A 26870-nucleotide genomic window follows, 5' to 3' on the forward strand; every position below is an offset into this window, starting at 1 on the left:
TATGCCGCAAAAAAGAATTTTCTGAGACTCGAGCATGAGATATGGTGGGTTTTATTTGTGTGGAGGTACATCTCTGGGGTTCTAAAGTCCCATGTGTCTTAGTCCAAAGTAGAGCCAAAAGCAAAGCCAGTGTCTAGAGTTTCCATTCCATGGTGGAGTTGAGCCCAGGGAGCATCAGGCTATCAGAGTCCATCAGTCCATTGTGTGTGGGATCCACATGGCTGTGGGGCATGTGGGCAACTGCAGAGGTAAGAGACCCACAAACCAGGAGTCAAGAAGGAGCAAGAGAACAAAAAAGGGGAGAACTTCCTTTGTTTAGGAGTTTAAGTACTTCAGATTTTTCCACCCTGACATCAGCCAGGCCCATTTTGCCCAGTTACCTGTTTCCAGGTGTGATTGACAGGTAAGCATCTTCCCATGTCACCCAGACTTTACTGGGCATGCATCTAAACTGCCTCTGGGAGACCGAAAAATGGCGGCGGAGTGAACGGAGCTACACAGACCGTCTCCCAGAACCAAACTGGAATTACAACTATAACACAGACAAATCGACGGGAAAAACCAACAGAAAAGCAGCTTGCGAGGACCATACAACGAGGGACACTGACTCCATCCCGGTAGGCTTGCGAAGGCGCGAGACGGGGCTGGGAGCGCACGGTCCGCAGCTCGGCAGCGGCCTTAGCTGGGAGCAGCGCCCTCCGGTTACACTCCCAGGCGGCCCCACAGCGCAGCCTGGACAGAGGCTGAAACAGCCACAGCCACTCACCTTGGGCTCCGGCGGAGGGAGGGCAGACTGGACTGGAACTGTGTCGGGACACTCGGGGTTTGGAGGGCTCTCGGAGCTTTGGCTGAGTGCAGCCACTCAGGACGGTGGCCACATTGCTTCTTCCCAGGGCTCTGAGAGAGGCAGCAGCCCCTCCCTCGGAGATCCAACCCCACCCTGTGGGCCATTGAAGTGTTAATTGAGGCTCACTAAGGACCAGCATCTGCCCCACCCTTGTGAAAGCCCCTTGGCTGAGCACCAGAGGGAGTTTTTCAATCAACTGACAACCCAAAACTCATCAATTAACCTAGACTGCTAGCTTCCAGGCAAAAAGCTAGAGGATAACAGTACGTTTCCTGGGCTGGCAACTTTAACCAGGAAAGTAAGACTTGACAGTGGTGTTCAACGCGGGTCCTCCCTCGCTCATCTAAACACAGGAGAGGGAGCCACAAACAGCAGAACACCAACACCCACAGGGAGAACTTGACAGGCTCCAAAGCCCAGAGTGATAGCTAAAATGGTGAAACACAGAAACAGAAGCCAAATGAAAGAGCAAACCACCTCCACCGAAGATGAGATCAATGTGGAGCAATTAGGCATGTTAACAGAGCTAGAATTCAGAGCCATGATCTTGAGGAAGCTGAACAGCATGAGTAAGGACATAGAGACACTGAAAATAAGCCAAATGGAAATTAAAAACCAACAAGAAGAGATAAAAAATGACATATCCGAAATGAAAAACACATTGGAAGGTTTCAAAAGCAGAGTAGGGGAAGCTGAGGACCGGATCAGCGAATTAGAAGACAGGGTAGAAAAAATCAACCAATCAGAAAAACAAAAGGAAAAAACTATTAAAAAACAGGAAGACAGCTTAAGAGAACTATGGGACAACTGGAAACGTAATAATATTCGCATCATAGGAGTCCCCGAAGAAGAAGAAAAGGAGCAAGGGATAGAGAATATATTCAAAAAAATAGTGAGAGAAAACTTCCCTAATTTGGTGAAGGAAGAAGGCATTCAAGTTCAAGAAGCACAGAGAGTCCCAAGTAAGAAGAACCCAAACAGGCCCACACCAAGACACATAGTAATTAAAATGCCACAAATTAAAGACAAAGAGAGAATCCTAAAAGCAGCAAGAGATAAGCAACAGGTTACCTACAAAGGGAACCCCATAAGGCTCTCAGCTGACTTCTCACAAGAAACACTACAGGCCAGAAGGGAATGGCATGAAGTAATCAAAGTCATGAAAAACAAGAATCTGAATCCAAGACTACTCTACCCAGCAAGGCTATCATTCAAAATAGAAGATCAAATAAAGAGCTTCCCAGACAAAAAAAAGCTAAGGGAATACATTAGCACCAAACCAGCACTGCAAGAAATGTTAAAAGGACTGCTGTAATTAGCAGTAGAAATGGGAACAAAAATAGAACCACACTAAACAAAAATGGCAATAAATAAGTACATATCAATAATCACCTTAAACGTAAATGGACTGAATGCTCCCATAAAGAGACACAGAGTAGCTGATTGGATAAGAAAGCATGACTCATCTATATGTTGTTTACAAGAGACCCATCTCTCAACAAAAGACTCACATAGGTTGAAAGTGAAGGGATGGAAAAAAATTTTCCAAGCAAATGGAAAGCAAAAAAAAGCTGGGGTAGCAATTCTCATATCTGATAAAATAGATTTCAAAATGAAGACCATAACTAGAGACAAAGACGGCCACTACATAATATTGAAAGGATCTATCCAACAGGAAGATATAACCTTGATAAACATATATGCACCCAATATAGGAGCACCAAAATATATTAAAAATCTTCTGGAGGACTTCCAAGGAGAAATCGACAACAATACAATCATAGCTGGGGACTTCAACACCCCGTTGACAGCACTGGATAGATCCTCTAGGCAAAAAATTAGCAAGGAAACAGAGACTCTAAATGAAGCACTAGACCAAATGGATTTAATAGATATCTACAGAGAATTACACCCCAAAACTACAGAATACACATTCTTCTCAAGTGCACATGGGACATTGTCAAAGATAGACCACATGATAGGACACAAACTAAATCTCTACAAGTTCAAGAAGATTGAAATCATATCAAGCATCTTCTCAGATCACAATGGCATGAAACTAGAAATCAACTGCAACAAGAACATGCAAAGACATTTCAACACATGGAGGCTAAATAGCATGTTATTAAACAATGAATGGGTCACCGAGGAGATCAAGGAAGAAATCAAAAACTTCCTGGAAACCAATGAAAATGAACACACAACAACACAAAATCTATGGGATGCAGCGAAAGCAGTTCTGAGAGGGAAGTTCATAGCACTACAGGCCTACCTCAAAAAACAAGAAAAATTTCTAATTGACTGTCTAACCTCACAACTTAAAGAATTAGAAAGCAAACAAAAAGAAAACCCCAGAGCAAGTAGAAGGAAGGAAATAGTAAAGATCAGAGCAGAAATAAATGACATAGAGACCAAAAAAACAATTCAAAGGATCAATGAAACAAAGAGCTGGTTTTTCGAAAAGATAAACAAGATTGATGGACCCTTAGCTAGACTCACCAAGAAACAAAGAGAGAGAACCCAAATACACAAAATCAGAAATGAAAGAGGAGAAGTAACAACCAACACCACGGAAATACAAAAGATCGTTAACAACTACTATGAACAACTATATGGCAACAAATTCGACAATCTCAGCGAAATGGACAAATTTCTAGAAACACACAGTCTCCCAAAACTATTCCCGGAAGAGATAGAAAACTTGAACAGACCAATAACAACTAAGGAAATTGAAGAGGTAATCAAGACTCTCCCAGCAAACAAAAGCCCAGGCCCAGATGGTTTCACGGGGGAGTTTTACCGAACATTCAAAAAAGAACTAACACCCATTCTCCTCAAACTATTTCAAAAAATTCAAGAAGAAGGAAGACTTCCAAACACGTTCTATGAGGCCAGCATAATTCTAATTCCAAAACCAGAAAAAGACACTACGAAGAAAGAAAACTACAGGCCAATATCCCTGATGAACATAGATGCCAAAATCCTGAACAAAATACTAGCAAATCGGATCCAGAAATACATCAAAAAAATTATTCACCATGACCAAGTGGGATTCATTCCAGGGATGCAAGGCTGGTACAATATTCGCAAATCAATAAACGTGATACACCACATAAACAAAATGAAGAATAAAAACCACATGATCATATCAATAGATGCTGAAAAAGCATTCGACAAAATCCAGCATCCATTTCTGATAAAAACGCTCAGCAATGTAGGAATAGAGGGATCATATCTCGACATAATAAAGGCCATATATGAAAGACCTACAGCCAACATCATACTCAATGGACAGAAACTAAAAACATTTCCATTAAGAACAGGAACAAGACAGGGATGTCCACTTTCGCCACTCTTGTTTAACATTGTACTGGAAGTCTTAGCCACAGCAATCAGACATGAAGAAAAAATAAAAGGGATCCAAATTGGAAAGGAGGAAGTGAAACTGTCATTATTTGCAGATGACATGATATTGTACATAGAAAACCCTAAAGACTCCATCAAAAATCTATTAGACTTAATAAATGAATTTGGCAAAGTAGCAGGATACAAAATTAACGTCAAGAAATCGACGGCATTCTTGTACATCAATGATGAACTCACAGAAAGAGAAACTGAAAAAACAATCCCATTTACCATCGCTCCAAAAAAATTACGATACCTAGGAATAAACTTAACCAAAGAAGTAAAGGACCTATTTGCAGAAAACTACAGGTCATTGAAAAAAGAAATAGAGGAAGATATAAAAAAGTGGAAGAACATACCCTGTTCATGGATTGGAAGAATTAACATAATTAAAATGTCCATACTACCCAAAGCAATCCATAGATTCAATGCAATCCCCATCAGAATACCAACGACATATTTCATAGAACTAGAACAAATACTTCAAAAGTTCATATGGAACCAAAAAAGACCCCGAATAGCCACAGTAATCTTGAAAAAGAAGAACAAAGTTGGAGGGATCACATTACCAGATATCAGGTTATACTACAAAGCGACTGTAACCAAAACAGCCTGGTACTGGCACAAGAACAGGCATATAGACCAGTGGAACAGAACTGAAAACCCAGAAATGGACCCAAGGCAATACGCTCAATTAATATTTGACAAAGGTGGCAAGAGCATACAGTGGAGTAAAGACAGCCTCTTTAATAAATGGTGTTGGGAAAATTGGACAGCTACATGCAAAAAAATGAAACTCGACCATCAACTTACACCATACACAAAAATAAACTCAAAATGGATAAAAGACTTAAATGTGACCCGTGAATCCATAAAAATTCTAGAAGAAAATGTAGGCAACAAAATTTCGGACATCATACGGAGCAGAATTTTCACTGATACATCACCTAAGGCAACAGAAATAAAGGAGAAAATGAACACATGGGACTACATCAAACTAAAAAGCTTCTGCACAGCAAAAGAAACGATCATCAAAATGGAAAGGCAACCCACTGTATGGGAGAACATCATTGCCAATGATGTATCAGATAAGGGGTTAATTTCCAATATATACAGAGAGCTCACACAACTCCACAAAAGGAAGACAAAGAACCCAATTAAAAAATGGGCAGAGGAGCTGAATAGACACCTCTCCAAACAGGACATACAAATGGCCAAGAGACATATGAAGAAATGCTCAACATCACTAATCATCCGAGAGATGCAAATTAAAACAACAATGAGGTATCACCTCACACCTGTCAGAATGGCCGCCATCAACAAATCATCAAACAACAAGGGTTGGCGAGGGTGTGGAGAAAAGGGAACTCTAATACACTGCTGGTGGGAATGCAGACTGGTGCAGCCGCTATGGAAAACAATATGGTGCTACCTCAAAAAATTAAAAATTGAACTTCCATTTGACCCAGTGATCCCACTGCTGGGAATATACCCTAAGAAGCCTGAAACACCAATCAGGAAGAATATATGTACCCCCATGTTCATAGCAGCACTATTTACAATAGCTAAGATCTGGAAACAGCCCAAGTGTCCACCAGTAGACGAATGGATCAAAAAGCTGTGGTACATATACACAATGGAGTACTATGCAGCGGTAAGAAAGAAAGATCTCTTATCCTTTGAGACGACATGGAGGGACCTGGAAAGTATTATCCTAAGTGAAAGAAGCCAAGCAGAAAAAGACAAATACCACATGATCTCACTTATATACGGAATATAATGAACATAACAGTCTGAGGAATACAGTAGACCCAGACACATGGAAGTAGGGCACAGACTGACATCCCTCAGAAGAGGGGATGGGGGGTGGGGGGGTGGGAAGAGATAAACCACAGAACTTATATGCATGTATGCATGACCAATGGACATGGACAACTAAGCCGGGGACAGGGTGGAGGGGGTGGGGTGGGGGGTGCCAATGGGGTAAAAAGGTAAAATATCTGTAACAAAAAAATAAATAAAAATTCATAAAAAAAAAATAAAATAAAATAAAAATGGGCAAAAAAATAAATAAATAAATAAATAAATAAAAATAAACTGCCTCTGTCTAGTCCCTTCCCCCATGGATCTTCTGGGAACAGCCCTGGAGAGTGTTAAACTGCAGCTTCCTGGCAAAGCTGTATAAATGGCATGCCTGTATTATCTAGTCTCCCCTTTGCTCCCTTCTTGTTAATTAATAACGAGGATATTACAATGGTATAAAATTACAACTTGTTAACAGGTTCTTATATTCTCCCAATATTTAGAACTTGGATTTATTTAGGGTGAGTTGGACATAGTTAGATGTGTCTGTAGACTGCCGCTTTAATTTACTGCATGTGCTATGGTGTCGTAGACTTCATGTCACACAGACAAAGTTGGTTGAGGCTGCCTCAACTGGAGAGAGAAAAAAATCAGCATATCCTCCTGGGATGGAGCACTTTTATCTTGTGACTTATCCAGTGACTTGCCAGCAGCCAAATCAAATGATCCTGACAAATTTGGGGCATTAATCTGAGGACAGGTAAAATTAAAATGACAAACTGTTTTGTCTAGGGTTCTTTGGTTTTTTATAATTTTATTTTAAGAGTTAAGCATAATGTTAAGTGCTAATTGAACAACATTTTCCTTATTGCTATTTTTTTTCATCTCTTAACACCCACCCCATTTCTAATTGTGGGCTTTACACATCTCTCCAACAAAAACTTGAAGACTAATCACAAAAACATTTATAAACACTAAGGGGGTTAGCATGTATGTAGAATATGAATTTCAAAATGTTTACCTATGCAAATATTTGGGCGCTAGAATTTCGTACTTGGCTTAGAAACTACCTTTTTTTCCTAAGCATGTTGCTACAGAAAAGTGATATCCTGGGAAGACTGTTTACTTGGAAGAGGCTTCAGGGATAAAAGTTACTAGCATTTAATGATATTGATCAAATGTTATTTTTGTGTTAAAAAGAGCTGAGGAATTTTACCTTAAACTTCTACTTTTTATCTAACTGTCCTTTTTCTTTTTTTATTTAACAGTAAAAAATACAATTTTAAAGGTAGAGTATTATAAAATGGGAGCACCTTTCTTTCCCAATTGCACTGATGTCGGTGAAAACAAAGTGGACGAAAATGGCATCCTCATTGGGTCATTAAAAAAAATAAACCTCGTAATTTCAGCGTTTAGCCAACAAATAAATAAAATATGCACCCTCATTTTAAAAATGTATTCTATTTATTTATTTATTAACTTATTTTTTAGTAAAATAGAGCCAAAGCCTCAAGCCCCAGGCAAACCTCCAGGTTTCCATGAACACGCAGGTGAGATGAACTGGCAGTATGGGCGCTGCAGACCCCGCAGCTGGGCCCTTTTCTCAAGTTTCCAGTCCTGCGTTCCCCTATCTTAACTGATCACTAAGTACCTGAGGTATTTTTGTTTAATTCTCAGACAGCAATTTCATGCTGCCTTTGAATGTTCGAAGTAAAAAGCGTGCTGGTCACCTATTTAATGTTTACCTGCGCATAAGTGAAAATGAATACTTGAGATTCCAACTGAGAGCTCCTGTTTGAGTTGGTTTCTGCTGTCGAGGGGAACCCGCTCAACCAGTTTCACTAAATCCTTAGAAGAATGTTTAGTTCCACAAAGAAAGCATTGTTCTATAGAACAAGATAGGTAATTATGAGATAATGGATAAGTTTGTCTTTCGTTGTGAAATTACATAAAAAAGGAATAAAATGGGTGATTACTGATGACAGAGGTTCTCTTACCATGGAAAAACAGAGGTTCACTTTGGAAGTTCACTTATCGAAAAGGGCATTCAAAAAATGCCCAGTTTGTAACCCAAGCTAACGAAAACAAGGAAATGTGTAGTTAAGGCTGACTTCCAGTACCTGGGCCCACCAGGGTGTCTTCCTAACAGCCTCCCTCCGATGTTCCTTTGAGTCCATGGACGGGAGGTTGGCTGAAACTGTGAATTTTCTAGTTATTAGTTTCTGTCATGACCTTAATGTACTTTGAGTGACTTTCTGGTTAGTACTTTCAATTTCCTCTCTTTAACAACATAGGTATGACCCTGACAGGATAAACTACCACAACTGAGATTCAATTATCACCAAGTGACAAGCATGGTGGGTTTTCCTTTGCTACCAAATTCCAGTGATGACCATAAAAGAATTTGGGGTGGGGGCACATCTTCGTAGTACTTTTTTCCTAACATTAACCTACAATTTATCTTATGGTGTTAATAAAAACTTACTTGTGGAGGCTTTTTTAACTTCTTGTTTTACTATTCCAAAACAAGACCAAGAAAACTACTTTCTCTGTAAAATCAGTACTGTGATTGACAGGAACACGTCTTCCTTCTTTTTCCCTGTCCTCCCTGTCCCTACGAGGCTGTCTTTGGTTCTCCCGGGGCTGGAGTGTGCTGGGGAGGAAGGAGAGGTAAGTGGACAGAGAAGGTTCCAGTCCTCAGTGTTCTCTGGGCTTCCAGCATCTTCAAAGCCCCTTTTGTCTTGAATGCATTTGTGAGTTCTTCTGAGACACCTCCCCACATGCAAATCTTTTTTTTTATGTACTTCTTTAAATGAAGTCAACACTTGTTCCCTGGCTGTTACTTAAGACACCCTTGAGCTTCTGCATCAGGGATACTCCTCCAAGCGCTTTCAGTTGGCAGTAAGTGCTTCCTGGTGGGGGCACTGTGACAATGACCTTCAAACTGGTTCCTTCCCTGGGGCTTCGCTCTGGTCTTCCGGTCCCCACTGTAGCTATGGCCCATCACCAGGACTGACAATACAATTTGAAGAGCTCACTGCAAAATAAAAATGCAGGCTTTCTTGCTAAAAACGACAAATTTCATGATGGCGATCTTGTGGGTGAAAATAGTGGTTTTCACAGGATACAAGGAAAGCATTACAGGGACCCACCTATGGGAGAGTGTGGTGTGATAAGATTTATTGCGGGTGGAAATGGAAGGCTGCCCTCCTGTTCCTGACGTCTCTCATCTTCATCTGTCCCACTGTGGAAGAAGTCCAGTCTTGTCTTCATCGAGTCAACACAAAGGCCAAGGTCCAAAAGTTCTGTGCCAGGCCAAAGCTTAGTTCACGTTTCCATCCTGCTAGCACAGTTGGTTCTGGCTGGCACTGTGCCCATGCTTAGTCTGCGCAGCTGCCAGGCCAGAGGTGGCTGCTAGGGCTGCATGGCTGCTATGGAGAGGGAATGCACACCAACCGGGCCAGCGTGTTACTCGGCGTGTGCTACCCAGCAAGAGAGAGAGCTTCTTTATTAGGCTGATTATATTTTCTCATGCTTGGGATCGACCAGGTGCCCTTTCATACTAACCAGTCAAGTTCCCAAGCTTTCATGGGCTTCTAATGGGTCCACCTCCTAACCATTCTTTTCCCTAGATCTTCGAGGGTTCTGTGTCCCTAATCAAATCCCATTCTTTTCCCAGGCTAGACTGATATGCCTCTACGGTTGCCATCTTGGCTCCCATTGCACATATGCTTATCTCCCTCTATAGTATGGGTAAGTGACTGAGGAGACTGAAAAGCTGTCCTTCCTTCCTATACGGTGGAAGGAGGGGTGTTACTCCCATTTTCAGGGCAATGCTGTGATCCTCTAGGTGCCTATAAATGCTGCAACTTCTTAGCAAAGCAGGATTATGCTTCCTAGTTGATTATACTTAATAATGATGATTCCATTTGCTGCCTTCCTTTATTAACATTTAGCTACCTACACTAACGGTGGCAACAGAGCATTAAACCAAGTGTGGGTCCTTCTGAGTGTGGGCCTGTGTGACTGTTCAGATGTCGGGCTCAGCTCTTCACTTCCCTGCAGACGACCAGCCACATCCTCTCACAGTCTAGCTTTCTCAGGTGTTTCCTTGGACTCCAGCTCAGTAAGCAGAAAGCCAGGTGTAACCTTCCTCTGTTCCTTTCTTTGCAGTGGAGGAGGAAAACACCAAGTACTAACTTTCTCTAAGGAAAATTTCTTGATCTCATCAGCCTCATTCTTTGTTACCTTCGATGTAAGCCCTGAACTAGAGGATGCCCAAAATCTCCTTACTAAGTGCGTACTCTACTGAACTTCCTACTCTTCCACTAATTGCACTGGATTTTTCTCTGGAAATCTACCCCCTCCACTACCCTTAGTACACTTGCTTTAGGATCATCATGGAGCACATGGCCAAGCCCAAGCCATCAGCACATTGTCATTCCCTTACCAGAGACAGTGACTGACAATGAGAGTTCTGAGCGAAGGTACTGAGAAGGAGAATTTTGTGCTTTCCTCTAAGAAAGAAGAAGTATGTGACATAATGTAGAATCTGCTGGACACCATCTTGTGACCCAAGAAGTGAAATCAAGGTGTGGAGGCAGAGACAAGGGTGAAACCTATTTATATTTTTTGAACACCTGCATCCAGCCAGTGCAAAAATGCTGAGTTAAATGAGCTAATGATTCCATTACTTTTTTGCTTAAGGCAATTTGAATTAGGTTTTTTGGAATTTCCAACCAAGAGTCTTAACTCTTCAATTTACCAATACTAATTAACCTTCTGCAGTTCATTATTTCATTTTTATTTCTAAATAATAATTAAAATGCCACATATTTTTACCATTATTTCTCCTGTGTCTTCAACTGTTTTGTTATTTTTCAAGACCAAGTGACTACATTACTCCTTCATATTGAGGCAAAAAGTAACTAATATTATATATATATATATATATATATATATACACACACAATTGACAACAGGTGGCCACATATTAGAAACATGATATTTTTCAGATAATGGTGACAAGGTAGATAAGGTCTTTGAACCCTTCTGAGACATGTTCTAAAAAAATATGAATGAATCACCCAGTCCATTTGGGCTCTGGTTAGAGCATCGGCCCTCTGACCCTACGAATGTGAGTTCAATTCCTGGTTAAAGGCATATACCTGGGTTGCAGGTTCAATCCTCAACCATGCTGGGGGTCGTATAGGAGCCAATTAATCAATATGTCTCACCCCCTCTTTCTCTTTCTTTCTCTCTCTCTACCTCCTTCCCGTCCATTGTCTCTAAAAAAAAAACAATGGAAAAATATCTTTAGGTACAGATTAACAACAACAACAAAATATATCAATGAATCAATATGAACAGTATTTATAATTTATTATTTGATGCTAGAAAACAAAACAGAATGTCATTAATTAATGTAACTTACAGAATATTTTCATATAACTTTAATAATATACATGATATTTAAAGGTGTTTTTAATGTTTTTTAAATTATTGCTTTGTCATTAATAACTATCTTTTTTTTTTAAGTAAAAGATAAATGAAGAGAAAATTATTAGCAAATACAACACAAAGAATATTTTAAAACTTGACTTTTCATTTCCTCCTACCCAGGGAACTCATATGTGAAGAGGAAACTATATTTCATCAAAGACACTGATACATATATATCATCTTTTTCTCATCAACATAAACACTTCCTAAAATGACAGTAGTCAAACCTTACAAAATTATCTAAAAGCAAGAGAAAGGCAGTTCTTAGAAAAAATGCAGCACACATGGGCTTCTGTTCTGGAAATGCTACTGCTCTAGCTATTCACAACCACAGGTTTGCATGTTGTTGTGTTATTTTAAAGACAAAATTGGAGGAGATTACAATCTTAGGGATAATATTTGAACTGTTCTGTGTCTGCATTCATGATGCACTCTCTGAAATACACATACACACACCTCAAAGAAAGCACCAAAGCTGACCAGAACATGCTAACTAAAATGTTAAAATGTGAACATTTCCGGAGGTGAACACAAGTGAATGCAGATAATGTCCCCATCTGAGACCTACTCCTCCTCAGCCTACAAATCTTCTTTGAAGTGTAAGGAATCTTTGTGGGAAGATGCAGAAATATTTTTCCATGATAATGGGCTGGGAATACTCAAGCAAATTGCTCTAGAAACAAACAAACAAAAACAAAAAGATTGTGAATCACAACTGTATTGTAACTTAAATGCAGCATTTTCCCCATGAAAACTCTAGAAGACTCCAAATATGTCCTTCTAACACAAGTGAAGTAACCTTCATGATTAAGGTAATAGTTTCTAAATAATTTCTTGAAAAAGCAGAGGATAAAAAGTATTATAGGTTGTCTACAGTTTGGGTGGAGACATAAAAAATGGAATAATTTAATGACAGTGACAGAATTAATTATCAAGTGTGTGGAATTCTTGCCATCTCTGTCCAATGGACTGCCCCACACGACCCAAATGACCAAGAAGTTAGCTCACTAGTACAGGAGTCTGAGCTGGTCACTCTCTTGCTTAACTCCCTATATTAGCACCCACTGTCTGCAGAAGAACACAGAAATTTAGCATGTTGTATAAAATCTATTCAAAATTGCTCTGTCTCTCTCTTTTCAACCTCATTTCCTGACATATCCCACCCCCTTTCACACACACACACACACACACACACACACACACACCTTACAGTCTAATTAAGCTGAATAGCGTGCAGATAGAGCTTTATACATGCTATTTGCTCTAACTCAGAGCGCAATGATTTTTTTCTGTAAAGTGGCAAGTAATGAATATTTTTAGCTTTTGAACTACAACCATGTATATATTTGCAGTTACCTTGCTGTTGGACCTAAATGAATGAGCATGCGTTCCAATAAAATTTATTTATGGATACTGAAATTTGAATTTCACGTAATTTATGTGTCATAAAATATTATTTTTCTCAACCCCACCCCCATTTAAATGTACACAAACAATGTTTAGTTCTCAGGAAGCACACAAAAAGGCAGAGGGCCAGATTTGCAGAGCCCTGCTCCAGATGTATGGTTTAGCTTACTTAGGTGCCAAACTTACTCTTTAAGACAGTCCTTGAACCCTCCGCCCAAGCGCAGGGCCACCATGGTCTCATTAATACATCTCTCCGATAATGCTTGTTTCAGTATTTTAAATAAATGTTACTACCTTTCCCCCCAACTGGGCTCTGAGCTCTTTATAAGCAGGAAAAGAGTTATGAAATTTTGTATCCCACCAAGCCTTCAATATGTTCCAAATGAATAATCACATAAAGTGAGGGGACTCTAGTTTTCAGACTCATTTCTCTTCTCCAAAATATTTCTGATGAGTCAGTCATTCCTCTGTGAATAAAGATATTAGGTACAGGGGGACGGGGAGACAGTCTGACTGGGAAATCGGAGCCCCGTCAGTGGAATCCCGGGTTCTCTGTCAATGATAATTGCTAACATAGCCTGGATTAGGGTGTGGTTGACAATCACTCATCCCACAAACATTCCTGGGCTGCTGGGTGTTAGGATTCTAGCTGGGAACAGAACAAAGATACTCCTTGCCCTGAGGAATTTTCAGACTGGTCAGGAAGACAGGCTTCAAAAGCTAATCTGATGAGAAAGTAAAGAGCTACCAGAGAACTGAGCAGAGGAAGCCAGTCAGTCCCATGGGAAAAAGAGAGGTTTGGGAAGGACCCCCAGAACATAATATGCACACTAAGACCTGAAGGAGAAGTCCAAGTGGGCTAGGTGAAAAGAGGGAGGAAGGCCACCGAAGACAAGGAACAGCCTTATAAAGGCTCAGCGATGAGAGAACCAGAGAGCCGGTTTCTCAACCACTCCACTCTGTCAGCATTTGCATTTGGGTTTTCAAGGGATTCTCAGGGAACCAGCTGCTGCTTGAGCCGGTTAAGGCTTCATCACCTGCAAACTGAGAGCAGTGAGTTAAATATGATCTGGGATCCTCCTTGAATATATTAATTCTACATGCCTTCCTATTCTTTCATGGCTCTTAGTCCTCTGTTTAATGAGAATTTTGCTCTTGTGATTTTTCATTTTGGGCTTCCCTTCTTTCTCCCTTAGTTTTTGAGCATTGTAAGGGCATAGACATTATTTTCTGCCACATTTCCGTAACTTCACACACTTGCAAAATGTCATTCATTCAAGAAAAATGTATGAAGCATCTCTGTGTGTCATGCACTGTTCTATGTGCCTGGGATATTTCAGAATAAAATTGATAAAGATCTCTTCTTGTGAATCTTCCATGGGGATATGGAGGCAAGAAAAGGTAATAATATACACAAAAATAATAAATGAGTAAATTATATATTAGTTGTAAAAAAAAAAAAGTGAATGTAGGACAGGTAATGGGGACTGTATGGTTGAGGATGTATTTGAAAGATGGATTTTAGGACATACCTCATTGTCAAGGAGACTTTGAGCAAAGACCATGGGGAGGAGAAAATTGGTCATAGAGATACTTTCAGGAAGAGAACAACCAGTGCAAAATGCATCAAGAAGGACCAGTTATTTCAAGAACTGCAGGAGGAAGTTTGTGGCAAAGTAATGTGGGGAGAAGATGAGCTCAGAGACATAACCACAGGCTGGCTGTGGGGAGTCTGATCACGGAGGGTCTCCTGGGACCCTATAACCACGGAGCTTTTATTTCTGACTCAAATGGAGAACAATAGAAGTGTGTGAGCAGAGACATGACAAAACCCAATCCACATTTTATAAGGACAATTTTGGCTGTGGGATTAAGATGAGACGGCAGGGAGCAGGGTCTAAAGCAGGGACGGTGAGGAGGAGCCCGTTGTAGTAATCCAGGCGAGACATGAGAGGCAGTTGAAATGAAGTCCACAGTCTTTCCTCACTGTCTGAATACTGGGTACAAGGAAAAGAGAAGAGACAAAGATGACTCCCACGTTTTAGCCGGAGCACCTGGAAGGTTGGAGTTGCCGCTGGTTGACTAAGAAGGGGATGTCTGCAGTGGAGCACATTTGGAGAGCAAATTAGAAGTTAGATTTGCTGAGAATTAAATTTATGTTAGAGTTTTAAGTCAAGATAGCATAACTCATTGAATATATGAGTGTGTAATTCCAAAGAGAGTCCTGAGCTAGGGATATAAATTTGGGCATCTTCGGCATATAAACGGCCAGTAGGGCCGGGAACTGAGTGAGGTCACCAAGGGAATGAATGAGACTGAGAAGAGGCCCAGGACCCAGTCCCAAGGTCCTTGACATCAGAATGATTTGTTGTCGTTGTTGCTAAACTAACTGATTCACTGGCTGACTCCGATAAAAAATAATACAATTGTTCAACTAATTTTGATATAAATACATGTCTTAATCTCTTTAATATTACAACAAATGATATCGCATATTATTGAGAATATGATTTGTGGCATCCTATACTGATGAAAAAGCTATATTTCATCAATGACACAAACAAAATAAAAATTACACACACACATATTTGAGAAGGAAAGTAGAGCACAAAACTCTGCTCCGTAACTTCAACTCTTACAGCCCAGATAAGAAACAGTAACAAGATACACAGAGACAAAAACAAAAGCTGACTGCATTTGGTAGGAAACAGTGGGGCTGGTGTCATCTCCCCTCTTGGTGAGGATTCACAGCCCTGGGGACAGTATTTACGACTGCACAAGCCTGTGCCAAGACGATTTTGAAATTGATTTAATTCTGATGAACACCAAAAACTGAAGAGCAAGGAGAGATCAAAGCTCCTTCTCCCAGCACAGCAACATCTTTCCTTCTTCAGTTACAGTCTCAATAGAAAAGCAGAGCATGCAGGAATTCGAATGTTTGTAGCATCAGGAAAAACAATTTTTTAAACTATTTTTTGAGAGATTTTGAGGAAACATTTTCCATGCTCAAATAAGTCAAGCCCAATAGCAATGGGACAACACAAACATGACCCACTGCCAAAATGTATTTCAACCAATTATCAAGAGGGTGCACAATCCCAGGGCAGCAGACGGCGCTGGCTGCCCCACCACTCACACCTTCCAAGATCAACTTCCTGCTCCCCTGGAAAGACCCTGCCCCTTCCAGTGCCGCCCAGTGCAGGACCAGAGGGGTCAGTGCTGGGCGGCGAGAAGAGGCGGCACTGGGTGTGAGTTTTATCTCTGCACTTAGGGAAAATTACATGGTCCTTCAGCAGAAATCTGCCATAGAAAAGCAGTATGTCCTACCAGACTCCCAACCATTTTGCATGAAAGTTACCTTACTTTTATTTTCCTCTTTCTTTCTTTTTTTTTTTTCTTTTTAAATTACAGCCTTGTAATTTCCTGGAGCTGAAGTCCCTTTCTTCCTGACAAGGTAAGATGACTTTTTGTGTAGGGGGATAGAGTGTTGTGAGAGTAAGTGACTAGAAGCTAAATTCCTGGGCTCTGTTCCTAGTTCTGACTGTTGTGATGCAGAGCACTATGTCTGGGAGCCTATAAATATATGTCATAAACGTGTCAACTCTACTTATACTCCATAGGAATGCTGCTATCTCTTGGCAGAATAATATTACCATCATTACAGTGCATATAAGCCAGTTGTAGTTTCTAAAATTAAAAAAAAAAAAATACAATAGTTGGGAGGCACATGCCCTGAATAGCAGAAATTGTGTTTACCTTGGGAACAATTGTTTAGAAAATATTTAATCAGATCCATGACCACGAATATACAACTTGGTAAGTCTTTTCCATTTCAAAAAAGTGCCATGTTATATCATAAGGAAAAAAGGAGCAAAAATTTCTGTTTTACCAATATTATTATTTTATGAAGTAAAAATGACTAAGTGAAAAAATTGAATTTCTCTTCTGCATATATTAAGTCATTCATATGGGGATTTTAATATTCTATGTGCCCTCCTTTCACATTAGGTTCGGGGGAGGGGGCCAGAAGATTTCAGATTGCTTCCTTATTCACATGAAGTAAAAGATTCTCATTAAAATTCGTCAAATCAATTGACAATTGGTATGATTTCTTTAGTATATGTTTTTGTGTATCAAATGTATATTCCTTTCTGCTTAGTTTTGAACAAATACTATTTCACTATGTATATCATGTACACATCTCATAAAATACGCACAAAAAAGTACACATTGGGGTTGCTTTTTCAGTCAAAGGACTGACAAGTTAGGCCAGGGAGCATGGGAAATAGCCCCACAAATGGAAAAAGATTCTCCTAGGATGTCTTACTCGTTGTCATTTTTGGGAAATTCCCCAAGGGGTGTTCATGAATGTACAGTCCTGTCTAGCTTAAAATGACTCATGTATGTACCAGTTGTCCCAGAATTCTGCTCCACAGACTACCCTTCATGCTTGCTGAAATCACAAGATCATTTTCTTTAACATATAAACTAAAAATCAGCAAAAAATTTAATTAACCTAATAAATTTCCTTTATGGTCTAGCCTGACACACAATTTCCAAGCATAACTAAAACATTTACTTTATTGAATTTCTTCCCCATCAAATAATTACCTGATGCTGTTTTTAATCAATTTTATGCTATAAATATGGTATGTATTTTTAAATGCTAAAAATAATTAGCTTTAAGAGGCATAAACTACGTTGGGTATCTCTGTTTGTAATTTTAATCCCTTTAGTGTAAAGTGTTCTGTTCCTGATACTTTCCTATATTGTATTCAACAAATAGCTTGAAAAATAAATTTCAATGAGTTTTTTTGTAATTGTATATTTTTCTTTACTTTTAATATCTTCTTATTTATTTTAGAACCAAGAGATATTGCCAGAGTCAAAGACACAGCCTTTCATTTTAAAGGAATTTTCTTACAAATCTGCTATCATCATAATCCTAAAAGTACAAAGACAGCCTAATTACCTATTCTCCTTTCTGACCACGACGACGTCTACACTTTAACTTTGATTTAGATTAAACAGTACCCCTGTAAAAGATTTCAAGAGGAGTCTTTGGAAGGCTGGTACTGGGGGCAAAGAGCACCTGCTTCCTGCGGTTTAAAGGGCAGGGCTGAGTGTATCTTAAGGTTGCTATGAAGAGCAGTAAATAATGATTATAAAATGTTTGGTAAATGCTTTTATATGACATATAAATGCTCTATAATAAACGAATCCTCCAGCAAGGTTAAAGGGGACCCTGTGCCAGCGGAGGCGTTGGCCTTCAGATGAGTGATAACCATGATTAGTGAAAAGCTCAAAGCCCTTCGGAGAGAGAGGTATCATGCCCTCTTGCCAAATTTGCTACTTCCAAATATGGGAAAGTTAGTCTTCATCTCCTCTACCCAAGCTTGACTTTTGATTGAGGACAGTGGTGCAAATGCTTGCTCACTGACACTATCCAAGTGAATCACAGCCACAGAAATTACAGGAGTCAAAAAAGTAGATTGCCTCTTTTGTTGTGTTAGGACTGGAGGCATTTACCAGAATGCTGTCTGGCTCTCAAGCCGCACACCACACCTCTTTGCCTTGGAGTCTCTTCTCCTGTCTATTCATTTCTTATTGATTTCATAGTCACTGACATATTTCTTGGTTTCAACATAAACTCATTCTACTAAATCTCATGAAATAACTACCTTTGTTGCCTCGCTGAATGCAAGCAGTCATCCATTCTCACGCCCACAAAGAGCACTCTTAAGCTCTGGCATTTTGTCTGAAAAATATTTCCTTTAATCAATAAAGTTAATCATTTATTCCTCTCAAAATGACCTCATTTAATTGTATGCAGCCAACTTTTAGAGTAATTTTTGCTTAATGTTCTAGATTTCATCCCATTGGTAAGTATTAAAAAAGACATTGTTCCTACATCTTTACAGCAATTTCTATAAAAACAGATCTAATACAACTTGTCCTGTGATATATTGTACATGTTAGTGATGATACCCATCATAAAATTTAAATAGTCTATTGACCCATATCCCTAATGATATTTATACTACATGTCCCCTGTTTTTATTTATAAAATTTTCCACAAAATCTGTTTTTTCAGTACTTTAAGCATTTTATCTCACTGCCCTTCCCCCCTTATTTGGGTCAGTGTGCAATTAATATTCTCACAGAGGAACTGAGAGGCAAAGAGGGAAGAAATTGGAGAGAGAGGTTAGGTAAATTGTTCCCTATGAGACAATATTTTTATATTCTGGGGACATGTTTCAAACCCACGTATATACCAAGAGATTTATATAGATTCCCCCTTTTGACTTACTTGTTAATTTGACTCATATTTAGTTAGTATCTTCTATAATGCAGGCTCTGACCTCAGTAGAGGTAAAAACTATCAGAAATGGCATATGCTGTGCATAAAATCATAGGAAACCTCATGAGGTTTTGAGGTTAATTCTTCATTTTTCCTGCAATTTATTTATTTGTTTTAAATAACCTTCCTGAGAGATCTTTGATAAGTTATTTAAACTTTATGGGTTTTGGTTTTCTATCTACATAACCAAGCAATCGACGTGTGAGAAAGAATTCAAATATGCACTACATAAAATTCTATTTGTCAAATGCCTTTTTTATACAAGGCTGATCCCTCTATATCACATTTTTAAAGTACAACAGTTAAATCATCAATGTGGCAAAAAATGCACAAAGATGGCAAAAGTAGAAAAATAACAGCTTTCCAAACCCTATGTGTTAACTCACAGTTTTGGTAGAGTTGAGACATGCTGTCTTTTCATGGGATCCTTATAGTTACATTTTCATGTATGTTGAAGTGTTCTGGACACTAACCTAGTCTCTTATCTTTTACTTGCACATTGAAATGATAAGTGATATTTCAATCAGCTCTATGAAAACTAAAAAGACTAAAACCATTGAGTATTGGGAAAGACTTACGGTCAGTGAATCCCCCATTCAAGTTGGTAGGAAAATATCTGTTGCAGCCACTTTGGACAGCAATTTGACAATATTTAGGACAAGTAAAAGTATGCATGACCAATGCAACATTCCACCCCAGGGAAACACACATGCGGAGGGAGGCATGTCCCAGGATGTTTACTGTGATATGGTTTGGAACAAAAATGCAATAGCCCAAATCATCAATGAACATATGGAGGGGACTGTTTAAATAAAATGTGGTTTGTATACACCATGCTGGTTAAAAATTAATGAACTAAATGTGTGTGCATTTCATCTCAGCATATGATCTTGGAGAAAGTTCAAGTGTCGAGAGGACCCATAAAATACGACACTAAAGCACATGTAAGGCAATACTCTATACTGTGGATGGCTCTCCCAATGAAGGATTCTCATCAGACTCAAGCTGGTTGTTTAGCTTGGTTTCTAAAGAAGAAAGAAAGGAAATGAGTTTGAGTGGGGTGGTCAAAGGGAGCACAGGTATTATCTACAGGGTGTACTATCTTTCTCTGTTCTCCCTCTTCCTTGAAGAATGAATGTTTTTTTCTTTTTTTACTTGTTTCTAAGGCTCTTTTTTTTTGGACCATCTATTTTTTCCCCCAAGAGTATAAACACATATCTTTCCCATGCACTTTTTAAAGACAATATATAGAAAAAAGACAGGCAGCAAATATTGCAAAATTTTTAACAGTTTTAAATGTGGGGAAAAATATAAGTTATTGGTATATTATTCTTTGTACTTTCCTGTGTTTGAAAAATTCCTCCACATGAGGGGGGGAGTCAGTTTTAGAAGGAAGCTACCAACATTCTAGTTTCTCTGTTGCTCACGCACGCACGCGCGCGTGCACACACACACACACACACACACACACACAGCCTTCCACCATTCCTTAGCTGTGAGATTTGGAGCAGATCGCTTAACCTCTGAAGACCTCAGCTGCCTCTTGGGGGTAGTAATACTTCACCCTCTGAAAGCCAAGGGCTGAAACAGATGGTCTCTTGAGATACTTCAGCTCTCAACACTGTGATTTCAGCTTTGTCTGCCTCTCCAGAGACAGAAGTCACAGATCTCACTGAACCTCCCCTACCTCCACTTATCACTCGATCCCGTCACCTGCCACCTGCATCACAGAGCCTGGACGTGCAGCCCTTGTCTGAGCTGGCCCAGTGGCTGGCACAGAGACCCCCTACTACAGCTTCCCCTGTACCCCAGAAAGGGGACAGAGAGACAGAGGGAGGGAATGTCAGCACTGGGGAGGCTGGGGAACAGGGGGAGGGAAAGACGAGAACAAAGGAACAGGCTAGGATGAGCAGAAATGCAGACATCAGGAAGTGGAGAGGACAAGCCAGGGAAAACAGTTTTCTAAGCTGACATGTCAGCAGCATGTCATGTGGGCGTGAACATGACGACCTTAATAAAGAGGAGTAACAGTACTCGTGTCTGAGCAAAAAAATATATATATATATATGTGTGTGTGTATATATATATATATACACACATATATATTTTTACTGTCATATATATATATATGACAAGAACCATCAGAAATGCATAGGCACTATTCTCACTGGCTCTGATTCTCACAAATGGAAATACCTGCATGCTTTGTGAACCTTGGTACAATGATGCAGTCCACTCCCCAGATAAACCTCTGGAGTCACGCAGCCCTGTGCCTCACTGCCTTCGTTTTGCTCCAGCACCACGCCTTCAGTCTAAGAGGACGCAGTATGAGCGGCTTTACCCCGTGTGCCTAAGCCACCCTTCAGTTCCAGTTGAGTAAATTTGTTCATAGAAGTCTGTGAACAGCCCTGGATTTTCTTTTCCCCGGCCCATTTCATCAAGTGGAGGGAGAACACGGAATAATTTCTGTTTCATGTTATTTATATGTTACTGTTTTGTATAAATATAAGAAATTGCAATTTCATACTTTTAAAAAAGTTAGCAAATGAGCCTCTCCCCACTTCACCCAAACAGGTGTGTTGGTTGCTGTGGCAGTTACACCAATGATAATTTCTAATCATCTAGAAGGAATTATCAGACTAAGAATTCAAAGAACTGTTGCTCAGCTAGAGTTGTCCCCAGCTCTCTTTAGCAGCCAGCAATGCGTGTATAATATGTAAGAGTGAGAACTAGACAGAAATTATTTCAACAAATCCCAGGTGACTGGCCTCGAGTGACTGTTTTAAGTGGGATCTCACAACTTGGGAGCTATGCTCTGTGAATTGACTTTTCTCTACTGATGTAAAAATTCTTTCACCAGATGTAGGTTTCAACTGCACTTAGATATTCCATTTTCGTATATGTAATTTTCTCCTCAGTTCTCAAATTCCGTCATAAAATGGGAAGAGTGATACAGACACTGTTTCTCTATTTGGAATTTAATATGCAAGATAGAGGGGGGTTTTTTTTGTTTCTTTTTTTTTTTTTTTTTTTTTCCCTTCTGGAAAAATGTGAATCCACATTGTTCCAACAGTTGGAAAATTATTCTTCTCATGCCAAACCTGTAACAGAGCAATAAAATGTGTAGCAGCTGGGTGGAGCTCCCCAGATTCCAGAAGTCTGTGAAATTCAGAGGCACCCAAGTTTAAAAAATAAAATGTCTGTTTATTTTGTCCTTAACACATTTGTAATTTGTTTTTGCAGATTGTTCTTTATTAACAAGGGAAAGCTATTTTTGTATTGTTGCCAAGAGACTTCAGAAACCAACGGCCTGATAAAAGTAATAACTTCCTGTAATGAACAGTCTTGCTGGTTCAAAGATATTTAGTTCTATAAAATTTTTTCTGAACGTGTAAATTAAGAGCTTTTAAGCATTAGCGGCATGACAGTGCAGTTTCGGAGTCTTCACTACACCAGCCTGCCCTACTTTCATTGCTTTGTCGGGCAGGGTAAAGAACAATGCTCTTCTCTGGGAGACGCTGCAGCACTTCTGAAAACACTGACAGGTTTATAGATTAGTTCTAAATGCTATTTGCTTAAGGTTTCTTTCAAAATGATAGGGTAACAAAAAATACAGTACAAAAAATAATCTCTGATACTTTGACAGTGTAATATCATTTAGCACCAATGCTAAAATAAAATTTGAAATTTAAATTTGATTCTCTTCTTTTTTTCTGAAATGTCATGTATACCAGGTAGAAAATCAGTTGCCAGAGGTACACGCTGTAATATTATGAATTCTTCAACAAAAGAAACTACAAAATGTACTTTTCATTGTAAGTTGGCTGCACTAAAAATGCTAGAACGTCTATTGAAATAAACAAGTTACCTTGTAAGATATAATCTTATAGTATCACACTGCTCTAATAGTAAATTATATTCATATCTAAATGAATTATTGTTTACCAATTAATAGTAAGTTGTTATTAATTACTATTATAGTAATAATAAATTATATTATATTAAATTGATAAAGTTCTAATGATACTTGTAAAATCTCCTCTGTAATATACATATTCACTAATTTTGCATGGTCTATTACTCCAAGTTTCTTTGAAATTTGCTCCGTCAGCTTGATCTCAGCTGGAGAGCCACTGCTATGAGACAGAAGAGCCAAAGTATTAAGTAGACCTTTCAATGTAGAGTATGTTAGAAAGTAAATAATTGAAAATACCTCACTTGGGGTAAAAACAACAACATACAGTGATGCCAGGGAGGGCATTGCACAGCCTTCAGTGTGTGTTATAACCTTAGGAATTGCTGAGGGGTCGAAAGGAGAACAAAGCGATGCTTGTTTGGCCACTGGGCCGTCCCTGCCCCTGCCTCACTTTGGTAGTGAAGCCAAAAGGAAAGTTCACCCAAATTATTTTTAAAATTACGGAAAAGTACTGTCATTACAGTTTGAAAAGTAATTAAATTTCTTTTGTGATCCAAGAATCCCTTTCACTCAGAGGGTCTTTCTTCTATGAATTCAATGAAAATCAATTCTTGAAAATTCATACTCTCTGTGTTCTTTTGTAAACTTGTTTCATGAAAGCACAAAGTTATCGTCCGGATTAGACGATGTCCTCCCCAAATGTCTGTGAGTCAGAGCTGATGAATGAATTTTCTCACCTCATTTTCTCTAAGAAAGGATTCTGGTCCCAATTCAAAAGGCCGTAACCCGAAGTCCTGGCCAACTGTCGCTGTTTTCGGGTAATGAGCGGCTGCGCTGCAGCCCGGTCGGCAGGAAGGCTGCTCCCCGCACCTGGGAGTCTCTCCGGCTCCTGCGCTCGGACAGTGAACCGGACCCAGCACATTCTCACAGACAAGCCAGCGGCCTCGTGTTTGGTCAGAAACTGAAGACACTGAATCACATTTAAAAGAAAAATTATTAACACAAGAGGGCCTTTTTTATTCCCGAAAGAAAGTGTTAAAATAGAGATATCAGCCAAAGGCTGTGTAAAATAAGGGAAGCATCCAAGGCAGTGGAATAGGGAGGCAGGCAGTTAGGTTGGTCTTGTCATCACACACCCAGGTTAATTACAGGTGGGTTGAAGACTTCAATGTGAATGGCATAAAATCAAAAACATTTTTTTAAAAAATGTTTTTTTCTGACCCCCTAATGCAGAAGAGGGAAACTTTCTAAGCATAAAAGCAACAGTAGGAATTGAATACTTTTGACATTTTAAAGTAAACTTCAGGGGAAAAAAGAAATTAAAGACAAGCAAACTATAAACTGCCTTTATAGTAAATATACACAAAATGGGCTAATATCTCATTTTTAAAGAACACCTGCATATCATTGAGAAGAACACAAAGACCTCCGATGGAAAAATTATCAGCATGAAACTTACAAAGCAGGAATTGCAAATAGATGGTAAGCATATGTAAATAAATATTCAACTCACTATAATCAGAAAAATGGGACTCAAATTGGAATGCATTTTTTTAATATTTAGAGAATAAGCAGAGTTTTATAACAACAGGAGGCAACCTTGGTGAGCAGTTAGAGAAAAATAGACGTTATGACATTTTTCACCAGAATGCATATTAGCAAAGACCAAGATAATTAATAACTGACTTGTGGGCCTGACCAATCATAATAAACTCAGTCCACGAAGGTGAACAAGGCACTGGAGACCCTTCTGTGCCTTGGGGAAGTTTGAGGGTTCCCAGGAAGGGGCAGGGTGATGGGGAGAGGGGGGCCAGAGGAGGAGCTCATCCAGAAGTTATTTACTAACCTGTACACAAATATTTTGATATTTTTATGAGTATGTCTATACCAATGTGTTATGGCTAAAAATTAGTTTAAGTATCATTTTATTTAAAGAGATGAATTTCAAAAACTAAAAAGCCAAAATGACGATTTTAGCCTTTGACTTGGTAATTCCAATGCTGTATATCTAATGAAGTAAAGTTGACAAAGATTTATGGAAATGTTTTGATAACAGAATAATAGTGGCACAATAATGACAACTAAGTGTATGATGTGTCTACTATATGCCAGGTGTTCTAAATAATACACATTGATAACCTCATTTAAAACCAACAATAATCCGGAAACATAGTTTCCAATATTACCCCCATTTTATAGACAAGGAAAGTGAGGCATGGGAAGAGGAAGTCGTTTGCACAAGATCACATGGTTAGTAAGTGAACGATCCAGAATTCAAAGTCTAACCCAGGTCTGTATTTACCCATTAGGTACAGGGATAATAATGTGATACTGTGTGAATTAGCAGGCTTTATGGCTTCTTAAACAGTAATAATTAGTCTACTTACATTTTTATTACCTGGTCACATTTGCTAATGTTACCTGTTACTATTTTTATGCCATTTTCACACATGTCTAAATAGCTATTATCCATATATGACATACTTTAGCTATAAATCATGATGTTGCAGTGATTTAAAGTGTCTGCCTGCAGTAATGTGTTTCTCCTTATTTCCAAGAAAACAATAAATGTGTTACTATTCACTCTCTAATTAAAGGCATCAAAAACAATGGATTCATTAAAAGCAATAGAATGTTCATGGTGTGCCACTGTGTTTGAAGCTCTGCTAGCAAAATTACCATTTCCTTTTGACCCTACATTTGCACCACCTTCTACCTTCTCCAGCGTCTTCACTCAGGTGATTAGAAATCGCAACATAACAGTGACGAGATCAAATTAGGCTGTCTCTTTAAGTTCTAGAATATGCTATGTTTTCACTAGGATGGCCAGTAACCTCCCTGTCACTAAATTGAATTGGCCCTTTTCAGGTTTCAGTTTGTTCATTTATATCTTCTCCTGGCTCACGTTTTGCTTCTCTCACAATTGTTTCTTAGTTTCCTTTGCCAGCTTATTGTCTTCAATACAGGTTTTGGACACTGAGGTCTAATAGTCGTCCTAGTCCTCTGCTCTGCTCATTGTATACTCTCTCCCAAGGCAAGGTCATCTTCATCTGTGATTCCTTTCCCATCCAGACACCAAAAAGTCTCAGGTTTTTATCTCCAACCTACTGTTACCTCAGAGCCTTACCAGACCACTCACTACTCACATGTCTGCACGACACTTCAAACTCCCCAGATCCCAAACCTTCCCCAGACCCGGTCCTTCCCCAGCAGTCCTCAGCTCCCGACGCTGCTCTCTGTCCAGGCACACAGGCCCCAAACCTACATTATCCTCAGCATCGTTCTTTGCCTCACAACCGCTCTTTAGAAACACGTGACGTAGCCCTGGCCAGTTTGGCTCAGTGGTTTAGCCTTGGCCTGTGGACCAGAGAGTCCCAGGTTTGGTTCCCTCTAGGGACACGCACCACCAAAATAAATAAATAAATATATAAATATGTAAATAAATAAAAACATGTGATGTATAAGTACTAAAACATTGACCTTTCAAAGAGATCTCCATTTCTCTCCATGTTACACCATCTCCACTGCCTATTCTGGACCAAGTGGCCGTGAATTTCTTTCTAGACAATTGCACTGTGTGTGCTCTGTGGTCCATTCCCTGAGTTGCCACTTAACCTGTTCATACCAGC

Source organism: Molossus molossus, unplaced genomic scaffold, assembly GCF_014108415.1.
Source record: "Molossus molossus isolate mMolMol1 unplaced genomic scaffold, mMolMol1.p scaffold_m16_p_9, whole genome shotgun sequence".
Lineage (NCBI taxonomy): Eukaryota > Metazoa > Chordata > Mammalia > Chiroptera > Molossidae > Molossus > Molossus molossus.